The sequence below is a fragment of the Lissotriton vulgaris genome, chromosome 7, assembly GCF_964263255.1.
Source record: "Lissotriton vulgaris chromosome 7, aLisVul1.2, whole genome shotgun sequence".
NCBI lineage: Eukaryota > Metazoa > Chordata > Amphibia > Caudata > Salamandridae > Lissotriton > Lissotriton vulgaris.
This window is the reverse complement of record NC_141695.1, coordinates 47,811,024-47,835,239: the sequence shown is the minus strand read 5'-3', so window position 1 is coordinate 47,835,239 and position 24,216 is coordinate 47,811,024. Positions and strand designations below refer to the sequence as shown.

Genomic DNA, 24,216 nt, shown 5'->3' with positions numbered 1-24,216 from the left:
GATGGAGACCGCGGCTGCCGCCATTGCTCTCAAACAACTCGGCAATGCTCTAGCTACCGGGTCCAAGGTCGAGGAAAAATATGCACATGGACGTTGCTTACCACCAAAAGGTTGTGTTAAGACACTCAACGCACAACCTTCTCTCTCGTGAACATATAATGTGAACGGCTTGCTATAGTCAGGAGTACCTAACACAGGAGCCGAACACAATGAATCACGTAATTCAGAAAAACTTTTCTGACATTCTTCCGTCCATGGTAAAGGAGTTGAAACATCCTTGCACGTAAGAGCCACTAATGGTTTCGCTAGCAATGAAAAATTTGGAATCCATTGCCTGCAGTACGACGTAATACCTAAAAAGGCACGCACATCTCTTTGGGTGGTTGGCACAGCCATTCGTGCAATTGCTGCAATTCTCTCTGGGGTCAAACGCCTTCCCTCCTTTGACAATAAGTGACCTAGATAAGTTACTTCTTGACAACAATATTGGAGTTTAGAAGGTGACACCTTGTGATTCAACTCGCAGAGATGTTGCAGCAGCGATACCGTAGCAATTTTGCAAATGTCCTGAGTATCTGCAGCCACCAATAGGTCATCGACGTATTGGATTAAGGCCGCACCAGCCGGCAACCTAAACGCATCCAGTTGACCCTTCAAGGCTTGGCTGTAAATCGATGGACTTTCACAGTAGCCCTGAGGAGCGCGTTTAAACCGGAAGCTGCGTCCACCAAGAGAGAAACCGAAAAGGTCTCTGCTCTCTTCTGCAATCGGGATGCTGAAGAACGCATTCTTCAAATCAATCACCGAAAACCACGATGCAGAAGCTGGAATCAGAGTCAGTAGCGCCGTGATGTCAGGCACAACGGGGAACTGAGGAATCACAATTTTATTCACCTCCCGTAAATCGATAACAAAACGATAAACAGGTGGTTTCGAAGGATCAGTACGTTTTAGAATGGGTAGTACAGGGCTGTTGCACACGTTTCCCCGTGTTTCCTCAATAACATCTTTCTCGATCAAATCATAGATGATTGCTAACAATGCTCGTTCACCATCAAGGGAGATACGATATTGGGGAATACGCGGCAATCGCACATTGGATTTCAACTGAACAACATAAGGTGAGATATCAAGTAGGCCCACATCATTGGGACCTGTTGCCCACAAAGACGCAGGAAGAGAACTCAATTCCGGTGGAAGCTTATCGAGAGACAAGTACATGGGAGAGACAACCCTCTCTCCCAACGTAAGCTTTACACCCGCAGGAGAACAATACAAAGTTGCATACAACCGTTTAAGCAGATCCAGACCCAAAAGATTTTCACCACAACCCGTGGTTAAAATCAACGGAGCTTCTAGCTCACGAGGCCCAATTGTAAGGGGCAAAGGGCGCGAAACTGGATTGCTAACGGGGGCGCCAGAGAATCCAACGGAAACATTTGTTAAGCCAGACAAAGGTGCGCCAGGGAGTTTCGAATGCTTTATGGAACTTTTCGCTGCACCAGTGTCCAACAGAAAAGGCTCAACGACGCCCGATGTAGCAACTGCGACGTAAGACCCTCTCTGATCAACCGGAACTGATACCACTCCCTCTCCTTGTCTATGGCTGTCCTAGTAATTAGTGTCGTCAGTTCCCTGATCGACGTAATAATCGTCTACATTGTACTGCGCAGATCGTCCTTGCGACGATCCACGTTGATCAAAACAATTATCGGAATTTAACGAGTTATCTGGGCGATCATTCTGAGCTCCACGACCTCTACCACGTGGTGCCTGCTGTGAGCCACCACGACCTCCTCTAGATGAGTTACCACTATTACGTTCGTTTAGAACAGGACAATTGAATTTGATATGACCCTCCTGTCTACAATAGGCACATTGATTGTATCCCAACGAGGATCTTTGGGAAGGGGGGTCATTACGAGATTGTGATCTATTCGATTGCGGCTGCGATCGATTCTGTTGGGATGCATTCTGATTTGAACGTGGAGGATACGCTTGCTGCAGCAGCACTTTAGTTTTTAGCTCTTTCGTCTTTTTATCAGCACGGTCGTTCTCTTCTTTCTCTCTATTCTCATAATATTGTGCCGTGGCCAATATCTGAGCTGAGGTAGAAACGGCCCATGCACTTTCCGAATTCTTTAATTTGTTGCTCAAATCGGGCAATAAGTTCGAAACAAATTTATCCACAAACAATCGTTGACCACCCTCGGTACCCATATCCTGTCCACTATGGTCGATGAATGCCTCCTCGAACCTCGTAAAGAAGTCGGAGACATTCTCGTCCTTTTTCTGTTTACAAGCTGACAATTTGTCCCAATTTACCCTCATAGCTGGCATTAGAGTTTTCATTAACGTGATTATTCTTTGAGGGAGAGCAGTAATCAACTGGTCGGGTTTAGCACCACCAGTTTGCAACCCATCCGCCGCTATAATGGCCGCCCAATCACCACCTAATTCATTTGCATGATTTTCCTGACGGATCTTAGCCCATACCGGTTGCGGTACAACATTACCAAACAGCATATCGATATCAGCAAGATTCATTATCGTAGCGTCTACGAGCTGCGATAATTCTTTGTAATACCCTGTAGGATTTTTGCGAGGGTCAGGCAAAGATTGCTTCACCTGTAACACTTCCGAGCGTTTCCATGGGAGATGTATCCATACTCTCTGGAAATGCCCCAGTGTCGGAGGAGCAGCATTAGGATTAGGTGGCATCCATACTGGTGGAACTTCCCGCATAGGAAATTGACCAGACTCATCTGGCTGTCTTTCGACATCCTCAACAAACAAGGCTTGAGGTATAGGAGTGGGACGGAAAGACAACAATCGTTCAACAGCGCGTCGAACATTGGTGTCTACTATCAGTCCAGCCGAAAACTGAAGTTGTAGATCAGACAAAGCGGTCAGCACCTCGTCAGGTGCGTCGGCCGATATCTGATCACGAAGGACTTTACACATCTCCTCGAACACAAATCTTTGGGTTGGAATATTGAACTGACAAAACGTGTCGAGTACAATACGCGGTGGATTTCTAAGGGGGTGCGTCATCCAACCCATCGCCATATTATATAGCGAAGCACGTTCCCTGTTACCAGGAAGCTGACTACGTCTTTGAGGACCATCTGAACCAGCGGACCCAAGAACAGGCCCGAGCGAATGAAAGAAACTAGCCGCAAGAGGAGAATTACGACTACGAGTAGAGGGAGAAGTATAGGACACAGGACTAACAAGTGAAGGAGTAGAGACAGAAACAACAGCAGGGGTTAACAGAGCAGGAGCAGTAGCGTGAGCAGGAGTATGTGGAAGCGGAGGAGCAGTAGGAATAGCAACAGCCAAAGGAGCAGGAACAGTCGGAAGAACGGGTGCAGGTGGAGGAACAGGCAGAGGAAGAATAGGTGCAGAAACAGGTACAGGGGGAATCACAGGGGCTGTGATACCCTGTACGTACGGAGGTGGCGATTTCATAAGATAGGACATTAAAGGATCCTCAACCGACTCATCCTTCTTGTCCGACTCCGTAGGCAAAGCAGGATAGCACTTATCTATAGTCATACGCTGCAATCTGTCAAACACTTCCTTTTCCTTAACCTCCTTATCATGCTGAAATTGCTCTGCTTTCTTTACGATGGTAGCAACATTATCTCTCTGATTTCGTTTAGTCTGTCTGATTTCTTTCTGTCGGGCTTCTTTACGCCACAACCGAAAGGCATCAAACATGGCCGGCCTTGACTTTTTCTTGAACAATTTAGCCTCTAGGTTATCTAAGATCGGGGTCTCAAAGCTACCATGAGGTGGCCAACTAAGGACACCGTCCTTCTTTGTGTAGCGAATCCAATAATCATTAAAGGTAATCGGGCCTAGCCCATGTTTACTGTACAGTTCATAAGTCGGAGTTCCAACCGGAGGTATCGGACACGAGTCCTCCAGTCGGGAATCCACACCACAAGGTCTGAAACAACTGAACAAAGTACTACGACCAGGCATCTTGCACACTAGCCGAGTTTCACAAACTTCAAGGGTTACGGGATTTACCAAGTCCCAGCAAAGAACTAATACCCTCGGTTTTTGGCGGCTGCAGTCGTCAAATAACACAACAAAGTACGCTAGTAAAGTGTCACCGACAAAAACACTCACACAGCGTCAACAACAAAAACACTCGCTAAAGTGTCAACAACCAAGAACTCTGGGAGCGACCCACAAATACTTAACTAAAAGATCGATGGCGTCACCAGGAAGGCCCGTCAATCGTCTCGCTATACCGAGGTCTACGCCAGGCGCCAAAACAGGTCTACAGTCAGGGCAGCAGTCCGTCGCAGCCGTCAGGAGGCGGGAATCTTCGCGGGAAAAGTCTTCGGGCCACTTGTTTCGACAACAGGATCGATGAAGCGGAGTGCACCTTCCCTCGGAGATTTCACACGAAGTTCCTCACGATCGTCGGGCTTGGACCGGTACCACTGATGCAGCCCCACCATGGGGCGCCAACTGAAGGACTGGGTTCTTTAAGACCCAGCGGTGCCAGGGCACAACACCTGAAACCTTCGTGGGTAACCTGCTCCGGCGTACGAATGACAGAGACACGGGACACTTCCTTCGGCGTCAAAGATTCAAGGTTTATTTACTGCAGGGAACACAGAAGTCACGACAAGTACAACACGTGCAACTTGGGGAGACTGCTTCAAATTGGTTCTGTGGATCGCTCCTTTTATACAGATTTTACCCATAGGACAACATGGTACACAAAAGTTTACAACCCGGTTCCCATAATTATCCCCCAGAGGGGTCGCTTTGGTCACTTTGATACACATAAGGTCCGGAACATAAGTGCAGAAACATTTGGCGGTTCCCAACTGTAAAAACCCATCTTCCCAACATTAGTGCATTCCAATCGGCAGTAAAACAGATCGAAATAGGAACAAAGACAGGTGCAGAGGAAGATGGAGACAGTGGGGAGATCGGAAAGGGTGTAAAAGGGGAGGTATCGGAAAACACGAGATACAGGCATCAAAGGGACGTGCCTAATGAGATGCACGGCTGAGACAATAAACCGGCACGGCAAGATGAGCCTCGAGTGGGGCCATCTGCCTTACAGTATCATCCCCCTCGTCATAAAGACACTTACAAAGAACATGTGTCTTCCGCAAATATCTTGGGAGTCCCAGGGTCGCGAAGCGGACATCGTCCGTTCGCTGGCTACTTGAGGGCAAGAGACAAAATGGATGCCGTATCTAAGATGGAACCCGTGGGTACAGATAAAAAAACCCACATAACAAACGAACGGTTTAAGTTAGCACAGCGAAACTGCGCACACTTACTAAACTCGTCATTTGCGGTTCATAGATACCAGACTCGACCATATTCGTGCGAGTCGAAAACATCACTTACAATTGTCACGGAACCTCAGAGGGATTGGTAAATTCCTTGACGATGTTGAAAAGTTCCTTGCTGTTGTGGGCGTTGTTATCTAGTCGTTCCTTGAAGGCGGTTTTCTTGGCTTTTCGAATCAGTTGGTGGTGTATGCGGGTGGCGTTTTTGAAGGCGTCCTTGGTGCTAGTGGTTGGGTCTTTTTTCCAGTCCTTCTCAAGGGAGCGGCAGAGTTTCTTGGATTTCTTAAGATCATCGTTGAACCATGATGCCTTCTTGCTGCCAAGTTTGCTTTGTCGAGGTTGGTGGCGGCTTGGTCGGGGTTTGAGGAGTGGGCTGGGGGGTTTAGAAGAAGCGATGAGGAGATCTGGTCGATGGTGATTTTGTTCCAGTTTCTTTGCAGAGTTGGTTGGGGGTGGTTGTTGGGTTTGGGCTTGTTGTAGGTAAAGTGAATGCAGCTGTGGTCAGTCCAAAGGAGAGCCGTAGTGTGGCTGAAGGAGACATGATTGCTGGAGGTGAAGATAGGGTCGAGAGTGTGACCTGCGATGTGGGTGGGGGAAGTGACCAGTTGTTTAAGTCCGAGGTTGGCGAGGTTGTCCAGAAGGGTGGTGGAGTTGCGGTCGTTGTTCTTTTCAAGGTGAAAGTTGAGGTCTCCCAGAAGGATGTAATCTTTGGAGGGGAGGGCGTGTGGGGTGATGAAGTCCATGATGTCCTCACTAAATTGTGCGCGGGGTCCTGGTGGCCTGTAAAGGAGGGTGCCTCTGAGTGTGGTCTTGGGGTCGATGTGGATCTGGAAGTGAAGGTGTTCAGAGTTGGCGAGATTGACGTCAGAGCTGGTTGAGATGTGGATGGATTTCTTATGGACGATAGCGATTCCTCCTCCTGTGTGGCCGGTACGGTCCTTGCGTATGATCTTATAATCTTCTGGGATGGCAATGGTGATGTCTGGGGAGGAGGAGGCGTTCATCCATGTTTCTGTAAGGAAGGCGACGTTCGGAGAGATGGTGTCTAGTAGATTCCATAGGTCAATGGCGTGCCTGTGGACCGATCGGGTGTTGAGCAAGATGCATTGTAGGTGGTTGGGGTCGGGAATCTGAGGTGTGATCGTAGCGGAGATGTTTACGGTGCCGATGAATCTTCAGGAGTAGCATGAGAAAGGTCCATGGGTGTGTCCAGGAGCGGCTTGGACGCAGTTGGGGGGACGGCCGGGGTTAAGGGCAAGGAGGGTGGTGGCATCGTAGGTAATGCGGGAGGGCTGGGCAATGCGAGGGCCAGGGGGTATGGCGCTGGGCGCGGTCCAGGCGCGGACGGGCGTAGACGGGCTTACCTTTGGCGCACCTTCGGCGCGGCTGGGGCGCGAACGCTGCGCGTAAACGCTGCACGCGGGAACTACTGTCATATATGGATAGTGGAGGGGGAGGGGCGAGGGCGGCTCAGCTGGGAGGCGGGGCGGGCTACAGACGACGACAACAACAAACAAAATGGAGGTGTCGAATTGTTTTGTTTCTGTTATTGTGGTATTTTCTGTTGTTTGCTTAGAGATGACAACACATACTGCTGCATTTTCAGCCTAAAGCAGCATGTGCCTTTGAAATTCCTGTGACAAACAACCATTGACCACAACTCGTAATTTCGATCCCCATGACAACAGTGGTTTGTACACCAATTGGATTTTAACCCAGAACTCGAAATGAGGGCCATCCTGCTATCCAATGACCATAAACATAGCACTTTCAGTCCCACAGCTTGATTAAAAAATAATGCAATCTATTTTCTAACATGAACATTCTGGGGACTAGGGTTGACAATTCAAAAGGTCCACAAAGTGAGAGTTTCAACGCAAAGAAGCTGCAGCTTTCCCTTGCACTCAGAGATGGTCCCACTGCCTGTGACAAGATTGAAAGTCAGCTCCGGAGTCTTTATAACCCGATTGGCTGTGCACGACAGACAGCAGCCCAGAGGTACAGCAGTCTATTCACGTTTTCTATCTCACTTGTTAATGAATATTGTAAACTCATGCCTTGTGCACTTGTGCTTTCTTAGATGGAAATACTTTGAATTCCTTACTTGAGGTGTCGGCGAGACTCTGGGTGGGAGGGGGGTGAGCTCTCCCGAGTGTTGCAAAAGCCTTGAGTTTCCTGTACAGGACAGTGAACTGGTCATAAGAAGAAGTAAGGATACTGGACAAGACCATTCAATAATGAGTGCACAAAGTTACAATATTAGTCTGCCCAGGCCCTTTGGGCATCTGAGCCTTCCTTAAAGTGGTTGGAGTGGATGGCATACTTCACCAATATATTGAGGCGTGGATGAGGCTGGGACAATGGCTCCAGCACAGAAGAAAAGACGACTTTCACATTCCTTAGGGGCAGCTGGGTTGACAATATGTAATCAAATGACCAAAACTGTTGTTTTTGGTTATGTTAATGTTTATGATCTTGCATTGTTGCATCTAGATAATTACTTTGGCATAAAGTTTATATGGGGATAACTAGATTGGATTTGTTCCAAAGGAAGCAGGGTAAGTCAGAAACTGTGGCTAACTATGTGTCTGAACTTAAAAAGTTGGTGTTGGACTGCAGGTTTGGAGCATTCCATGATGAGCTGACCAGGGATCAGGTGGTAATGCATGCCTGAATCCTGCTATATAGGAGAGGCTTTGGGTAGATGAGATGCATTGATGTAGGGAATTCTAGCTATTTCGAGTAGGTGCGCTGTTGCAGGTGACAAAAGCAGTGGGGAAGGTTAGTGAGACTTCAGATAAGAAGGTACCCTCTAAAGTGAGTCGAGACAAGGTGAGAGTGGAGGATCAAGCAAGTTGCTATAGATGTGATGGTAAGGATAATTTGGCATACAGTAGATATTGCCCACCCGTTAAACAAAAATGTCAGATTTGTGGTAATATGGGCCATTTTAAAAAGGTGTGTAGGAGGAAGAAGTCTAAAGTTGAGTGAATGACAGCGGGGAGGGTGGCACAAGGTTTGAGACAGATGAGGACGCGGGAGATGACAATGCATCCATTAACAATTTGATGATGAATGTTAAGATACATTTTGTTCCTAATATAAATGATGCAGTTTTTAGAAACAAACCAGTGAGTTGGATGGAGGTAGGTGGGGGTAGTGGATATAATGTATGCTGACTCAGGATCACCGTACACGATCATTCATGAGGACTTATGGAAGTCACCCTTTGTACAGAAGGTGGAAGAACAGTTATTAGAACCGGACATCCAACCAGAGGGCTTCTGTGGTGAAACGATTGACTTGGTTGGTTATCCTTGGTTTACCTTCAGGTTTAAAGGCAGAGAGCCAAGAGGGAAGCTGTGTGTGACAAAGACAGGTCCACCAGTTTTAGGAGAGTTTGACCAGAAGCAGTTGCATATCATCCTCAATCCCAATACTAAGGAGAAAGTGTTGGTGTTGAGTGATGGGGAATTACCAGGGAAATCTGTATTAAAGTAACAATTTACACGGATATCTCCACAATTTCGGCCCTTTATTTGTGGACAAACTCCCCCGTGACTGACCCGGTGATTGTGTCACCTAAAATATCTGGAGTAAGTTTTCTTTATTTAACTGGTAATGCTCGAGAATACTCCTCAACTCAGAATGAGCACCTAAGGGGCAGTATAAACAGTACTAAGTTACAACTCTTAGGCCTTGTTTACAAGGTGTGCAAACAAATCAGTAATATCACTCCCATGATTGTAAGTGCCAGCATGCAAGGAAATTCTTAAGGATATATTTCATAAGTCTCACTCAACATACTGTTGCAACCGAAGTTGCTGTGATGTGTTGCATGAGAGGGAGAAAGCAAGAAAGGGCTGATTATACTAAGATAGGGCCCTGTCCTTCTCTCTCCCTAGCACCCTAGCACTTGTGCACAATTAGGCGGTCTAGCGCCATGCGCACACCTTTGCACCACAGTGCAAACATACGGGTAATGTCAAGCATAGGCTTTTGTGCTGGAAAAATCCCTTTCCAACAAAATACTATGTCTAGCCAAACTTTAAAACTTGTTTCGGTTCTGATGTGTGCCGTAGACTGCAACTCACATGCAAAGTCAGAAGAGTTCAGAGAAATAAAATACATTTCTTCAAGTTAACGCCGCTCTCATAAAGTCATTATTTGTTGCCACAAAACGCTGTCAGCTTTTGTTACTAGAAAGAGCTTTGTGTTTAAACCCATGAATGATTGCAGTGGAAGGGCCATGTACCACCCATGTAAATGTAAAATGTAAATCCAGTACTTGTTTAGCGCACAGCTCACCCCATTGGGGTATCCCAGCGCTGGGGGCCGTTGGGAAGATTAAGCGAGCTATTGCCCAGAGTGGCATGGTGCTAGGCAGGTCCCTGCTGCCGGAGATCGAAACGTGATCCCCAGCGTCCAGCGTCAGTTGCCCTAGCTGCGGAGTCACACCTCTCTCATGTAACGCGCAGTACTACACGTTAACTTCAAGCAACTCTACAGCACTAGACAAGTTTTGCACTGCAATAAACATTTGGTGCTAGTTTGCTTCAATGTAAGTAAATCTGACCCTTGGTGCGGTAATACTGCGCTATTATAAGTGATGTGCCTGAAAATGGGGAATTACATTGAGAATTGACTCCCACACCATATTGAACAGGACACACTGAGAGGAATGAATGTCTGTAATCATACAAATTTTATTAGCTATGTCTCCTTCAGAGCATTTACATGTGTGAACGGGTTGAAATAAGATGTTGTGAGGAAGGAAGGAAGCTGCTTTGGGCATATGGAATGCTGCCTTCCAGTGCTGTCAGAAGTACAAGAGTGTCTGGATTGCAAAACGTTTTGTCCTCCATTGTATTATGTTTCATCACCAGTATGGTGCAATGTTTCTTTAAAATAATTTATACAACTTGATTATGAAACATGAGTTTGGTGAATTGCGTTGTCTGGTTATGATATTTACAAAAAGTCAGATAATAGAGTCTACCTGGAAATGGAAAAAACAAAAATACACTTTGTTAACTTTTTTTGTCTTCCTGCACAAAAACAATCATCCCCGCAATGCAGACACCCTTGCACCAAGGTGCAAGAGTGCCTGCGTTGGTGCATGGCAGCCAACTGTGTGCCATCGCAGGGGAAGCCACATGGATGCGTCATATTGTTGTAAATATGACGCACCCTTGTGCTTTTAAAATGAAGCACCTCAGCTCAGCAAAATGACTTGTGCTGCTGCGCTGCCTCATTTTGTTGTAAATAAGCCCCCCAAAATGCATTACCAATCCAGAACACTAGGACTCATTTACGAACTCACTGTGCTGCCGGTGAGTCACTTTATTTGACTCACCAGCAGCTCAATGGGCTTGCCCATATTTTCAAGGCCACGTAAAATCACCCAGCATGACCTTTCATGGTCTTGTAAATATGGCCCCCTTCCTTGCATCAATCTGCATGGAAAGGGTGTTCCATGGGTGTTGCTGTGGGTGTTCCCACACAACATCCATGGAACCTGATACACTCCCAGATTTACAACATTTTGTAAATCCCAGAATGCTTCAGAATCCTACGCTGCTTTGTATTGATTGACTTTTCCTTCCAGGTTACTATATGCCAGTAGTTTTACTTTCTGTTTGATAGAGCCAAACTTTGTTTATTGCTTATTTTACACAGTGTTGGTTATTGTTAGCTTATTTGTTGGGTTACTTTTATTAATAAGGATAAAGGTGACTGCTCAGAAAGTTGTTGGTTTGCTTTTTGAGTCTTCCTCTAACACTGGTTCTGAGACTCTGCATCTGATTCAGTGGAGGAATCCCAGATTATGGCAGTGAATTTTCTGTTTGAGAGAAAGTATCTTTTAGAGAAGGACACTGAAAAGCTGATACTGCGGCAAGAGAAATCTGGACTGCAGCCTGGAGCCGGAAGGCTTCCCATTGGGAGAGCTGAACTCAGGGTTACCCCAAAGATGGCACAGCCTGTGTTGCTTGCCTTTAGTTTTGTCGCAGGGTGTAGGGTAAATGCTGAAAATCTTTGTGTAAAATTGTTTTTTCGGTTGTATATGGACAATGTATTCTTGGAGGAGATTTTTGTCCCGACTAATTTGTATGTTGTACAGTTTTTGAGGGAAAACAGTCCTAGACTTAAGCCCCGCTCTAGAGCTAAATGGTGGACTCCCACAAATCTGGATGAGGTGAAGAAGCTCTGGGGTTAAACTTTGTTGATGGGATTGATAAGGAAGCTGTCACTGGCTCCATATTGGTCTACTAGCCCATTGATGGCAACTGCTATATTTCCAGCAACCATCAGTCGAGATTGGTATTTGTTTCTGCTTTGGATGGTGTATTTTGTTGATAATATTTCAGCATTGCCACAGGATCACCCGACTGTGACCGTCTCTTCTAGATTCAGCCTGCTATTGATCATTTTGTAGATTGCTGGGATCTATGTTCCAGGGAAGGAAATAGTTGTGATACGTCTTTGGTGCTGTTCAAGGTCCGTTTGGTTTGTAGGCAGTACATTCCCAGCAAGAGGGCATGTTATGGAGTTAAGATGTATATGCTGTCTGTGAGGAGGGCTGGATATGTTTATAATGTCATGGTGTACACTGGTAGGAATTCTTCTGTTGACCCCCGCTTTATCAGTAAGATCACCATTTATACGTAGATAACTTCTACACTGGTGTGCAATCGTTCCTGGAATTGTTCAAAGTGTACACTGTTGCATGTGACCCAATCTGCTGTAACCCTAAAGAGCTTGTATGTGAAAAACTTCAAAGAGAACAGTGCAGTGCCTTGCATAGCGATGGATTTCTAGCAGTGAACTTTTCAGACAGGAGAGGTGCCGCATGCTGACAACCATTCATTATGACAGTACTTCACCTCTGACTGTCTAGGGTCAGGATGCATTTTAGACTACAATAAGACACATGTGGTGTAGATCAGAGGTTGGAGCTTACAGTGCTGTTCGTAAGTCATACATTTGATATAAGAAGTTGGCTGTCCATTTGTTTCATTTCGCAACATTCAATGTTCATGTTGTATTCAAGGACTTTTCTCCAGATTCAGAGATGACTTTTGTTCAGCTTCAGCAGTCAGTGATAGGCAGTCTAGTTGTAGTGGAGCAGGCAAGTGTTCCTAGATTTAGAATGGTGGAGGGTGTGGCTAATTTGAAAGATCAGCACTTTCCTGATTACATTCTCCCACACACAAAAAAACTTTCCCTGATGGAAAAATAGAGTATGTGTCCGAAATGGTGTGAGAAAGGAGAGCCATATGTACTGTCTGGTGAGTCCTTATAAACCTCGGCTATGTGTGCTCGCATGTTTTACATTGTACCACAATCAAGTCAAGTTTTGTGAGCAACTGTGAGAGTAAAAGTGACCTGACTGGTCTGTATTGTTTTACATCTTTTATTCAGTTTCGCAGTTGGTGGTTATTTGATGTATTTAGTTGAATTGAATTTTGAATTTGAATTTAAAATATTTATATAGCGCAGCGTACACCCAACGGTTTCTTGGCGCTTTGGAGGCATGGAGAGCTGAGGCAAAGAGATAAAACAGGATTTACTGTGGGAATGCTTGGCTGAACAAAAAGGTTTTCAAGTCCTTTAGGAAGAGGGAGTAATGTTTGGCCGATCGTAGATGGTAGGGGAGGGAATTCCAAAACGTGGGTGCCAGAAATGAGAAATTGGACCCTCCCCACTTCTTCCTCCTAAAGCGCGGTACCTGTAGGAGGGATTGGGACGATGACCGGAGCTCCCTGGTGGGGACATATTCTTTTATCAAAGAAGAGATGAAGGCAGGGGCTGATCCCTGGTGTGCTTGAAAAACCATGCAGCCAGTTTTAAAGAGGGAACGTTGCCGGACAGGCAACCAGTGTAGCGCCTTCAGAAGTGGCGTTGAATGGTGGGAACAGGGAAGGCCGTACACTAACCGAGCTGCCTGGTTTTGCACAAGCTGGAGTTTTCGTAGGCTATAGGCCGGGATGCCGTTGTACAGGGCATTGGCATAGTCAAACCGGGAGATCACAAGGGCAGACATGATTAACTTTAGTGCCAAGGGGGAAAAAAAGCGGGAGACAGTGCGGATAGTGCGAAGAGTGAGAAAACAGGAAGAGACGACAGAACTGACTTGTGAGTGAAGGGTGAAGTGATTATTCATTTTAATGCCTAGGGTCTTGACTGTAGGAGAGGGAGTGGGCGGGGAACCTAAGGAAGAGGGCCAGAAAGAAGAGGTCCAGGGACTGGAGGAGCCACCGGTGAGGACCAGCTCGGTTTTGTCCGGGTTCAACTTCAGATGGTTGTGGCTCATCCAGTCCCTGATGAAGATCATAATGGTTTGAAAGTTAGAGATAGAGTGAGAAGAAGAAGAGAGATTGAAGACGAGCTGGAGGTCATCTGCATAATTGTATACAGTGACCTCCAGCTGCTGAAGCGCGAAAATAAGAGGGTAGATATAAAGGTTGAACAAAAGAGGGGAGAGAGAGGAACCCTGGGGGACACCACAAGTGATCTTGAGGGGGGTTGCAGTGAAATCCCCTAGCCGGACCGCCTGGGTGCGGTCCCGCAGGAAGGACGAAAGCCAGACCAGGGCTGAGCCCCTGATTCCCGCCGCTCTGATACGTGAAAGCAAGATGGAGTGGTCCACCGTATCAAAAGGGGCGGAGAGATCGAGGAGCACCAGAGCCTGATGTTTGTCCTGGTCCAAGCCCTCCCTGAGTTTGTCCTGGACCGACACCACGACGGACTCGGTAGAGTGCCTGGGCCGAAAGCCCGCTTGGTAAGACGCCAGGCCGCCGGTAGCTTCCACATGGGCGCTAAGTACCGAGGTGACGTGTCGCTCAAGCACCTTGCCTAGGAAGGGCAGCAAGGAGATGGGTCGGTAGTTAATTGGCGCCAGGTTTCTTTAAGATAGGCACAATGGAAGCCGATTTAAGGGCTGGGATTACTACCCCTTGTGCAAGGGAGCTGTTGAGGAAGGTGATCGGGGGCTGAGTGCAGACGGAGTAGATCCGTTGGAGAATACGGGCCGGACAGATATCGGCCAGGGAACCTGACTTAACTTTAGGGAGTATTTCCAAAAAGACTTCTTCCGTGAGAGGGGGAATCGAGCGTAGACAGGTTTGGACAGTGGGAGGGAGGGGATCAACATAAGTCGAAGAGGGAGGGGGAATGTTAATCTTGATATTGGAAATTTTGTCCAGAAAGTAGTGATTCAGGGAGTCACACAGAGATTGGGTAGGAGGGGGTTTGGAAATGGTCCTCTCTGAGAAGGCTAAATCATGAACAATGGAGAAGATTTCTCTCGATTTGTTCTCTGCCGCTAGAATTTTTGATGAAAAATTGGCAGTTTTGGCTTCCAAGATGGCTTTTTTGTACTCCTGCAATAGTGTGAGGTAGTGCGTTTTCTGTAGGGGACAATACTCCTTTCTCCACAATCTCTCAGCTCGCCGGAGGGACAACCTTTTTTCCTTTAGGTCTTCGTTGAACCACCGGTTCGCCTCCTTAGGTCTTTTGGTTGATATCCGGCGGAAGGGGGCTATTGTGTTACAGCCTCCCGTAAGCCAGGTATCAATCACAATAGCTTGTGATGAGGAGGGTAAACCGGCCAGGTCAGGTGAGGAGTTTAAAAGCGAGGATGATAGTGAGGTAAGATCAGCGCGATTCCAGTTCCGTGCCCAGGTGTTTTTTACCAACGGGTCCTTAGTAACAGGGTCGAGGTGAAGGGAAAAGGAGATGAGGGCATGATCCGACCATGGGCATGGGGACACTGATATGGAAGAGATGGCATAATTAAGGGACCAAACTTGGTCTAGCACGTGTCCACGTACATGTGTCGGGACTTTAATGTGGGGAATAAAGTTCAGTGATTGAAGTAGTTCTGTAAATTGCTTGGAAGCTGGGCATTCAAAGAGATCATTAGGCCAGTAGTTAAAGTCACCTAATACTAAAACTGATGCATGATTAACCGCCAGCGTGGCCAGTAGGTCCTGAAAGGCAGGTAAAAACAAAGGAGTGGGCTGGGGAGGTCGGTATGTTAACAAGCAAATGAGTGGGGGAGAGAAGGTGGAAGAGCGGACCACGAGGTGCTCGGTGGAGTCGATAGTGGTGGAGGGGAGGAGTTGAAAGTTAAACTCCGACCTAGCAATGAGCGCCACGCTACCCCCTTTCTTGTCTGCCGAGCGATCGGCCCGAAGGGCCGCGTACGCAGGGGGAAGGGCAGCTAAGATGGATGGTAGGGAAGACTCACAGAACCATGTCTCGGTAAGAAACAGTATGTCCGGCTTGTGGGAATCAAGTAGGACAAACAGATCTTGATAGTGTTTCACCGCCGACCTGGTGTTGAGCAAAATAATGGACAGGGAAGGAGAGGGGAGAGGAGGGGAGAAGCGGGGCGGCGCAGATGGAGGAGTAAGACCAAGGGTGGAGATGGTACTGATGGTGGAAGTCGAAAGCGACCAGTTACCTTGTAGGGTTTTAAGGCTCTCGGAGGAGTAGGAGATGAAAGAGGCATAAGGACGGGCCCTTAGCCCCGTCTGGCCGCAGACGGGCGCAGGCGGGCTTGACTTAGGCGCGACTTCGGCGCGCATTCGACGCGCCCGCTGCGCGCACGGGGACACATCGCAATTTATGGGAGTCACCCCCGAGCAGCTGGACCGCTAACTGCGGTCTGGCAGCCTTCAGGCTACACCCAAGATGGCGCCCGCCCTCCACACAATCGGCACAAGCAGCCGTGATGGACCGGGGCTGGGGAGGCCACACAAGAGGGAGTAAGTGCGCAGTAAGATGTGTTTTTAAAATAAGTTTACATAAACAAGAAAAACAATGTTAAAAGGGTAGTAGGGTGTCTGCATCGAAATCATGCAGGAGCACTGCTAATAGTCCAATAAAAAACCACAGTTGTAGTCACTGCAGCCACACGCAGATCCAACGCCCCCAGTGAGGAACAGGAGCTGCCACCACCTGCTGACCCACACATAGTTAGAACCTCTGTATTTGTAGCCATAGTTGTTTTTTCATCTTCTTGGTTTGTGTTTCTTTGTTTATTAAAAACAATATGATGGCGGTATGTGTGGAGTGGTGCTTGGCTGGGGGTGTGTGTAGATAAGTGCTTGGCTGGTGGTGTGTGTGGACTGCTGCTTGGCAAGCAGTGTTTGTGGACTGGTGCTTGCCAGGTGGTGTATGTGGACTGGTTCTTGCCTGGTGGTGTACGTGGACTGGCACTTGGCTGGTTGTGTGCGTGGACTGGTTCTTGCCTGGCAGTGTGCGTGGACTGACATTTGGCTGGTGGTGTGTGTGGCTGGTGGTGTGTGTGGACTAGTGCTTAGCTGGCAGTATGTGTAGATTGCTGCTTGGCTGGTAGTGTGCAATGCCTGGTGCTTGGTTGGCAGTGTGCCTGGACTGACGGTGTGTTGGTGGCTAATAGCCAGAATGTTTACTGACTTGCTTGTGGCATGTTTGTCAGTTGTTTGATATTTGGGTGCATCTTGGTGGGATTGGTGTGTTAGTCCTTTTGGCTTCTGAGAGTGATGGACCTTGAATGGTTCTGTTTATCAATGTAAGTGTTGGATTGTGTGGGTCTGAAGCTGGCAGTCTTAATGGTTTTCTGCGGGTAGTGCATGAAAGGCATGCAAATGGACTGTAAAGTAGTTGGTGCCTTGACGTAACTTTACAGCTCTTGAGCAGTAAATCAGTGGTTCTCTAATGATGTTGAAAGTATTAACGATGACTATTGCGGATTTTATTTAATAAAGTCTGGTAAATAAACGTTTCTTTATACACCATTTACTCACCCTTGTGCCACATCCAACCAGTATGCCAGTGATTGACTAGTGAATGGGTGTTCAATAAGGTTTTTTTTTTTGCTTTTTCCCATTAGTGCACACTCTCTCTTTTAGTGAACACCTTCTTTTTGGAAACTGGTCAGTGAAGGAATAGTATGTGGCATGTTTTGTGTAAATCTCACAAGGTTTACTTAACCAGAAGACCTCGTAAATTTGATTGATTGCCAAAAACATATTTTTTCCTGACATTTCTGTGTGGGACAGTTGTGGGCAGTAGCGGTCGGTGGTGGGAGTAGCTGCTGGGCGGTGACGTGGGGAGGGGCAGGGTGGGGGTAGTATTCTATGGATTATGGAGGATTACAGGTAAGTAAACATATAAATAAAACAAATTTTGCTGATGCAGTGCACGCAACAAAATTAATGTTATTTATTTATATGTTTACTTACCTGTAATCCTCCACAATCCATAGATTACTATGCCCCACCCTCCCCCTCCCCCTCCCCATGTCACCGACCGGCAGCTACTCCCTCCACCGAACGCTACTGGTTGTGGGATGACTGGGCCGGCACAAGTTTCCTTCAACCCGTGTTTCCCAGGTGTCCAGATAAAAATTCTATCTCACTTGTGCGGTGGGCCAAGTGTCCGTGACAGGGAAGGGCCGAATGCAGCACACACAGAAAAAAGCAAAAATCGAGAAGAAATACAATTCTTTCTCCTCATTGTGGCACATTAATGCCTGCTTTTGAAAGGCATTTTGGCTCTGCCTCTAATTTACAGATCATTGTAAATATGGGGAATGCCCACAGCAAGACCCATTGCACGTCCCTTTGCTGCAGAAAACTGGCCATATTTACAAGGCGGCATCAAGCCACGCAAAGTGGCTTAGCGCTGCCTTGTAAATATAGATCAGGGCATGAGCCACCGGAGCATCGGAAAAAGTGATGCTCCAGTGGTGCAGTGCCCTTGTAAATGTGCCCCTAAGTGTGGGATAGGAATCCTTTGATGCAAGCACCTTTTACTTTCTCTTACACTGTAATTGTCTTCTGAAAGCTTTGGTCAGTGAAAGCCTTCAAGGCAAGCACCCAGTGAAAGCCATCAGGAGCCTGAGCTCCTCAAACCATCCTTGCCCACACATCGGTGCTGTAATGTTGACAATGAAGGTCTCCAAAGTGAATGAAAAGTTCATTACAAGACCAGGCTTGAGCCACTTGCAACTGAGATTTATTAGTCATAACAAAAATAATTAGACGTGAAGCCAAACCCTGATCAATGAATTGCCAAAAAGAATCCTTAATTACTACATGAGTTATCTCTCTTAGCTTTATCTTAATGGTAGGCTGATTAAAAAATTAGTGATTTCAGTTACTTGTCCAGTCTTAAAATGAGAACATAGAACCCCTAAATGTACCAGCTTAAGATACAATATAACAAAAACAGATAAGTAACCTAAAATTCAGCATAGCCAGTAGAGATGCACATAAATGTTTCTGAATGAATGGATGATGCAGTACATTAATTACATCAATGAAGCCTGCACCTACTCATTACAACCTTGTGAAATAAATGTGTTTTTTTGGGGTTATCCAGTCAGCTTCATTTAGTTTATGTATTTACCCCTCACACCCATAAACATTTGAAACCAGCCAACCTGCATTTGTTTTACTAATGTTCACTCTCTTGCCACACACATCAATTCAACAAAATATTAACAGCTTTGGTGTCTCAGCAAGTACATTTCATGAAGTGTAAATCATTTTCAAAACTCACACTGTTCCAAAAGGCTAGTACATTTCATGATGGTATATATAATTTTTAAGACTTATGAACCTTTCCATCTACTAATAAAGGCTTGTACAATTCATGAAGTATAAATCATTTTTAAGAATTATGAACTGTTTCATGTCTTATTAAAAGCTAGTACAATTCATGAAGTATAAATCATTTTTAAGAATTGTGAACTTGTCCATGTCTTATTAAAGGGTAGTTCAATTCATGAATTATAAATCAATTTGAAAACGTATGAACTGTTCCATCTGTTATGAAGAACTGGCACAATGCACTAGGTCAGCCCGAGGTTTGTGCCCCCACACGTCTTTGTGACATCACTAAACTGTTTATGGCGTCGCTCAGTCAGCCGTCATTGGGCCTACAGCTTCTGTACCAATTATTTCTACTGAATGTCTCCTACATGGGCATTTTTAAAGGTTTATTGCGTCTGGGTGTTTATAAGTAAAGTCATAAATAGAGCCAAGCTTGCTAACTACTTTGATGAACTTTGTCCGCTCTGCCGCTCCACTACCCAGGGCACCTTAATTTAATTAGGCATTTGTGTACTTTTTATTGCACGATTGATTAGAACTCGATGATTGGGATATTGGAAGCACAAGCCATGTCTGTGTTTCACGTACACGTACTCCAACAGTGTTACTTTTCTCCAGGAGTGAAACAGCTTTGTGTCCACAGGTGTTTGGTGCAGAGACTCTTGTTGGATAGTCATCATGCTACATTGTCTCATGTTCTGAAGAAACACATATTGCTGCAGCAGTGACACCTTGTGGCCAGAGTATGACATTAACAGGAAACAGACAGAAACTGATACAGCAGTAAACCTCGGGGTCACACCCTTGAAGCACTGCCAGTAAGTGACGTGTATCAGGATGGCATTTTCTAAGGACCTGAGGATAAAAGCACACATAACCCTTGCTAATCACAGTACAGGTTTGGCTGAGGTTATACAGTGTACACTCAGACATTGGAACTTAGCTACATCCGGCAGTACTGGTTCCCTGCTTCAAGGGGGCGGTGTGTACAACCAGTCCCTAAATCAATATGGCATTATTGGAGATTCTGTTAGGGAATTATAGCTTGTCTGTACTCTATATTTCAATGGATTTTAATAAAAGTTGGGTTAGCGGATAGTACATTCTGTATCAGGTTGACGTCTGGGAGAATGGCATCTTTAAAGGAAAGGGTAATTCGCAGATTTCTCAATTTTGAGCAAAATGCAATCGCAATCACCCAACGAATAGCAAATCAATGTTGTCATATGGCTACTAGGATCAACTTAGAAGAAGGGTCCAGGGGTTTAACGAAGTTCTCCGCAGACCCCCCTATGTGGGGGGCCCCCAGGGGTCCTTGTTTCGGAGGGGTCCCCTCACCTTCAAAAGCCATTGCACGCCTTGCAATGGCGTGGACTAAAAAATAGGTAAACGCTCGAGACAGTCACTATGCTTTCCCAAGCAGGCCAACTGCATTATAGGGGGTTGGGCCTGACCCTTCAGTGAGATCCCATTGAGCCCAACATTAATGAATATTTGTGAAATCTAGGAGATGACGGGCCCCTTATCACATTTTACAGGGGGGCTCCATCATTTTGTGTTATGCCACTGGCAGAGATTGTAGATCAATGCTGATTTCTGTGCCAGACTCACATCGGTATGTTCCAGTTTCGATATAAGTTTTATTGGCCCGGGTGATTTTCAGCTCCACCGGCACTGAGATTGTGACCTCCTTGTACATGAAATTCACAATCACTTTTGTGCGTGGCGGAGCCTTCACCGGCAAGCTCAACTCTGACTTCTTCCTGGTGGTGAATGACTGAGACTCTCCTTTCTTCACTGTGAAGGTGTTGGACACCTCTGCCTCAATATTGACTATTCCTTTCAAAGTAAAGGAGACTCCAGCCCTTATTGTGGTCTCATTGCTGAATTCAAAGCTATGGGAGGTGTATTTTTCAAACTCTTTGGTAGAAGTGGCAGTGAGCTCCTGCTCGATATCTGAGCTGTTCTTGTATGAATACTGGTCTATCTGAATGTTTCTTTCATTCTCTACCTTTTTCTTGTCCCACAGAAGTGTGGCTGTCACAGAGCATTGCCCAGGGCGCAGCGGATACACATGGGAGACTTGGTCATTGAAACCGATATCGCAGTAATTTGCCAAATATTCACCAGCCCTGGCTATAATGCTCCTTCCTTGTCTGTCTGGATGCTCGTACAGAAGCCATGCCCCACTCTGGACTCTGTGGGAGCTTATCTTGTCACCCATGCCTCCAAACACCAGATTGGACTCTTGAGTCAGCACTAACGCCTTCCCCCCCTCATAGTTATGCTCATAGACTGTGATCTTGGGATTGCTCAGGTCATCAGTGATCAGCTTAAGAGAAGATATCTGGCCCCACAATTCAATCAGGGAAACTATTCCGTGTTCTCCCTCCTCTAAGACTAGAAACCTTCCCTGATAGTTGCAATGCTCGTACAGGATCCAGGGCTGCCCGACGATCTTCACAGACAAGGTGCAGTCATTGAAGCATTCAATCGTCAGATCTGGAACATCTGCAGTAAAAGTCTTATGGAGTCCATCGAATTCCAACCCTTGATAGACAGTGATTGAGTCCATGGCCATCAGCTGTGGGAACTTCAATGTGGTCCCTTATTTGACCCTGTAACAAAACAGAAGCCAGTCAGTGGAGGTAAAGCAGGGTTTTGTGCAAATTTGCAACACTGCTAATCTCTTCTGTAAAGAACGCTTTTATCACTATGAATGATAGATGCTGCTGTGTGTTTTGAACAATGGTTTTAAAGAATAAGAGCTTCATTTCCGAATAATCGAGGGGCATCACAGACGAAGCAGTTGCTGCAACATTTCCTCAGCGTTCATTAACAGCGAAGATCAGAAAAAGCCCAGAAGGAACAGTGGGAGGAAGTCACTGGATTGACCAGAGTGCTGTTTGCTTTTCCACTGTAACAACAAAGATGCTGCCACCTACTTATAAAACAATCACTGTATATGTCAATAGCAGTTTCGTGAGCAGTAAATGTAATCTTGCAAATTACATAAAACACAATTAGCTCAAATAATCATAAAATGTCAATAATGTCTCCTCCCTAACCCCGCACAGAAGTAAATGTGAAGTGACGCTGGAACACCAACATATTAAATTGTGTGTTAGTTGATAAAACTATGGGGCCCATTAGGATGTCGGGCGGATCGCCACCGCCATGTGGGCGGTGGCGATCCGCCCGACATCCTTGACCACCCGCCACCCATTTCACCCGCCATATTACTATGGCGGGGCGACCGCGGCGGACGGAAACACCGTCGGCCGCTTTTCCGCCTTGCGACCAGGGTGGAAAAGGGTTTTTATGGTGGCGGTGTCCATCATACACCTGAAGCCACATTAGAATGGGCTTCGTTAGATGCCTTTCAGCATGCGGTCCTTACTTTGGGGGCCTTTTTCAGGCCCCCATGGTGAAGGCGAGGTGTGGGGTGCACATGGGGTGTACCTGTTGTACCCCTCTGCATTTGCATACACAATGCTGCAGGCACCGCGCAGTGCCTGCCGCTTTGTGTATGCAAATGCATAACATGCATTTTTAAAATTGCGGCGGGTGCTGGTGTAAACACCGCCTGCCGCAATGTTAAACTTGCATGATGCGCCACCCAGTGTGGCGGGTGCATAATAATATGCATTGCCCGACCGCCGCTCAGATCGCGGGCGGTCCCGTTTTCCACGAGGATGGCGGGCAGCCCGCCATCCTAATGTGCCCCTATGTGAGATGGAAAGGAAACAAATATTGCATTATTATTAACTCAACCACAGGTTGTCAAAGATTAATACAACAGCAATTTACTTATCTGCCATCCTTCTGACCACACCTATGTGTTTCTGTTCTGGAGATCAGTGGCAGGGGGTCGTTGTGATGTGAACTCATTTATTTTAGGATTATATTCCCAGCAGAGTTCTCGTCTGGGTGTTTTAACCTAAGTTGTTAACTTACAAGAGAGACTACCATCCTCGCTGCTTGGCCATGAAGAAAATGTAGCCGATGACACCTGATTGCTTTCATTGTGTTTTGGCTTTTTCCCTGTAACTCTAGTGGGGAAGATGCACAGTGGCTCTGCTTGTAAACCTGTGAAGTCTGTCATTATGCAAATGTCTCACTTATCTCAAAGTGCTGGATGTATATGTTCAGCATCAATGTGTGACATTTGGTGTATTGGATGCCACATACCAGGATTCCCCATACGCATGCATTGACCCAGGATAGAGGGTCTAGGTGAGATGGAAATCTACCTTTGAAACAGGTGCCCTTGAGGGTCGAACCCTTAACTTGGTTCCCATATAGATTAGTTTCTCAGCAGAATAGGTAATTCTAATCAAGAACTTGTTATCTGTAGTAGAAGGAGCAGGCGACGGTCGGGCGCAGACGGGTGCAGACCAGCTTGCCTTTGCACATTGGCGCCAGCATCTGATTTAAATGGGAACCTAGGAAGCACAGCTAGACTGCTGACCCCTGTTGGCCCCAACAGGAAGTGAGAAAAATAGGCAACTCTCTCCTCAACAAACTGTACATACCGCTGTAAAACGGAGAGCAATTAGCGACGCACGTAAATATAGATAAGGAACACAACACAACCAGTGCAGCGCAGTGCAGGTGCAGCCAAATAAACAGTTCTTTGACTACTACTAACGGCCACGACTCGGACCCGCGTTATGCCCTGACTCAGAAAATCCTAGGACCGTTTTGACTTAAAAGACTTTTTCTATACTTTACTTTACTAAACGCCCTGAGGAAGCCCCAGGCCGAAAGGCCATGTAAGGGGGCGAAACACGTGTTGGCTGTTTCTCCACTCACTCTTAAGAATAGAGTGATAGTTCTTTCATAAATAATTCAAACCACACAAATGATTGCATAATTGGAATTCTTTCCTGCAACGACTCATAAAATCATTCTTGCCCAGACAATCCTCTTGAACTCTGTACTTATTAGGGGGTTAGGGGTCTCCCCCCTGTCAAGGGCAGGAATTAAACAAGCACATTTTTGCTCCTCCTCTGGCGAGTAAACGATCAGGACCTTCTAACCCTCAACTCCAAAAACCTCAGCCAAATAAACAGTTCTTAAAACAAAAAAAGCCTTTCAACAAGACCAGGTTTAAAAATCCTTGCCTGAGAACGAATTGATTTGAATTGAACTAATACATCCATATAGATGCTGGCGGCTGATTTAAAAGGGACTTGGGAAGCACAGCTAGACTGCTGACCCATGTAGACCCCAGCAAGAAGTGAGTAAAATAGACAACTTTCTCCACAATAAACAGT

The 24,216-nt window shown here is 46.3% G+C and overlaps 1 pseudogene across 2 annotated transcripts in view; it reads right to left on the bottom strand.

The window, feature by feature from the left end:
* Positions 1 to 18,320: 18,320 nt before the first annotated feature.
* Positions 18,321 to 24,216, bottom strand: part of LOC147700688 (epidermal differentiation-specific protein pseudogene) — a 78,214-nt pseudogene continuing 72,318 nt past the window's right edge. For both annotated transcript variants that reach the window (XR_015297397.1, XR_015297398.1), the window contains one exon: positions 18,321 to 21,555. The product of XR_015297397.1 is annotated as an epidermal differentiation-specific protein pseudogene, transcript variant X1 (transcript). The remainder of the gene's footprint in view (positions 21,556 to 24,216) is intronic.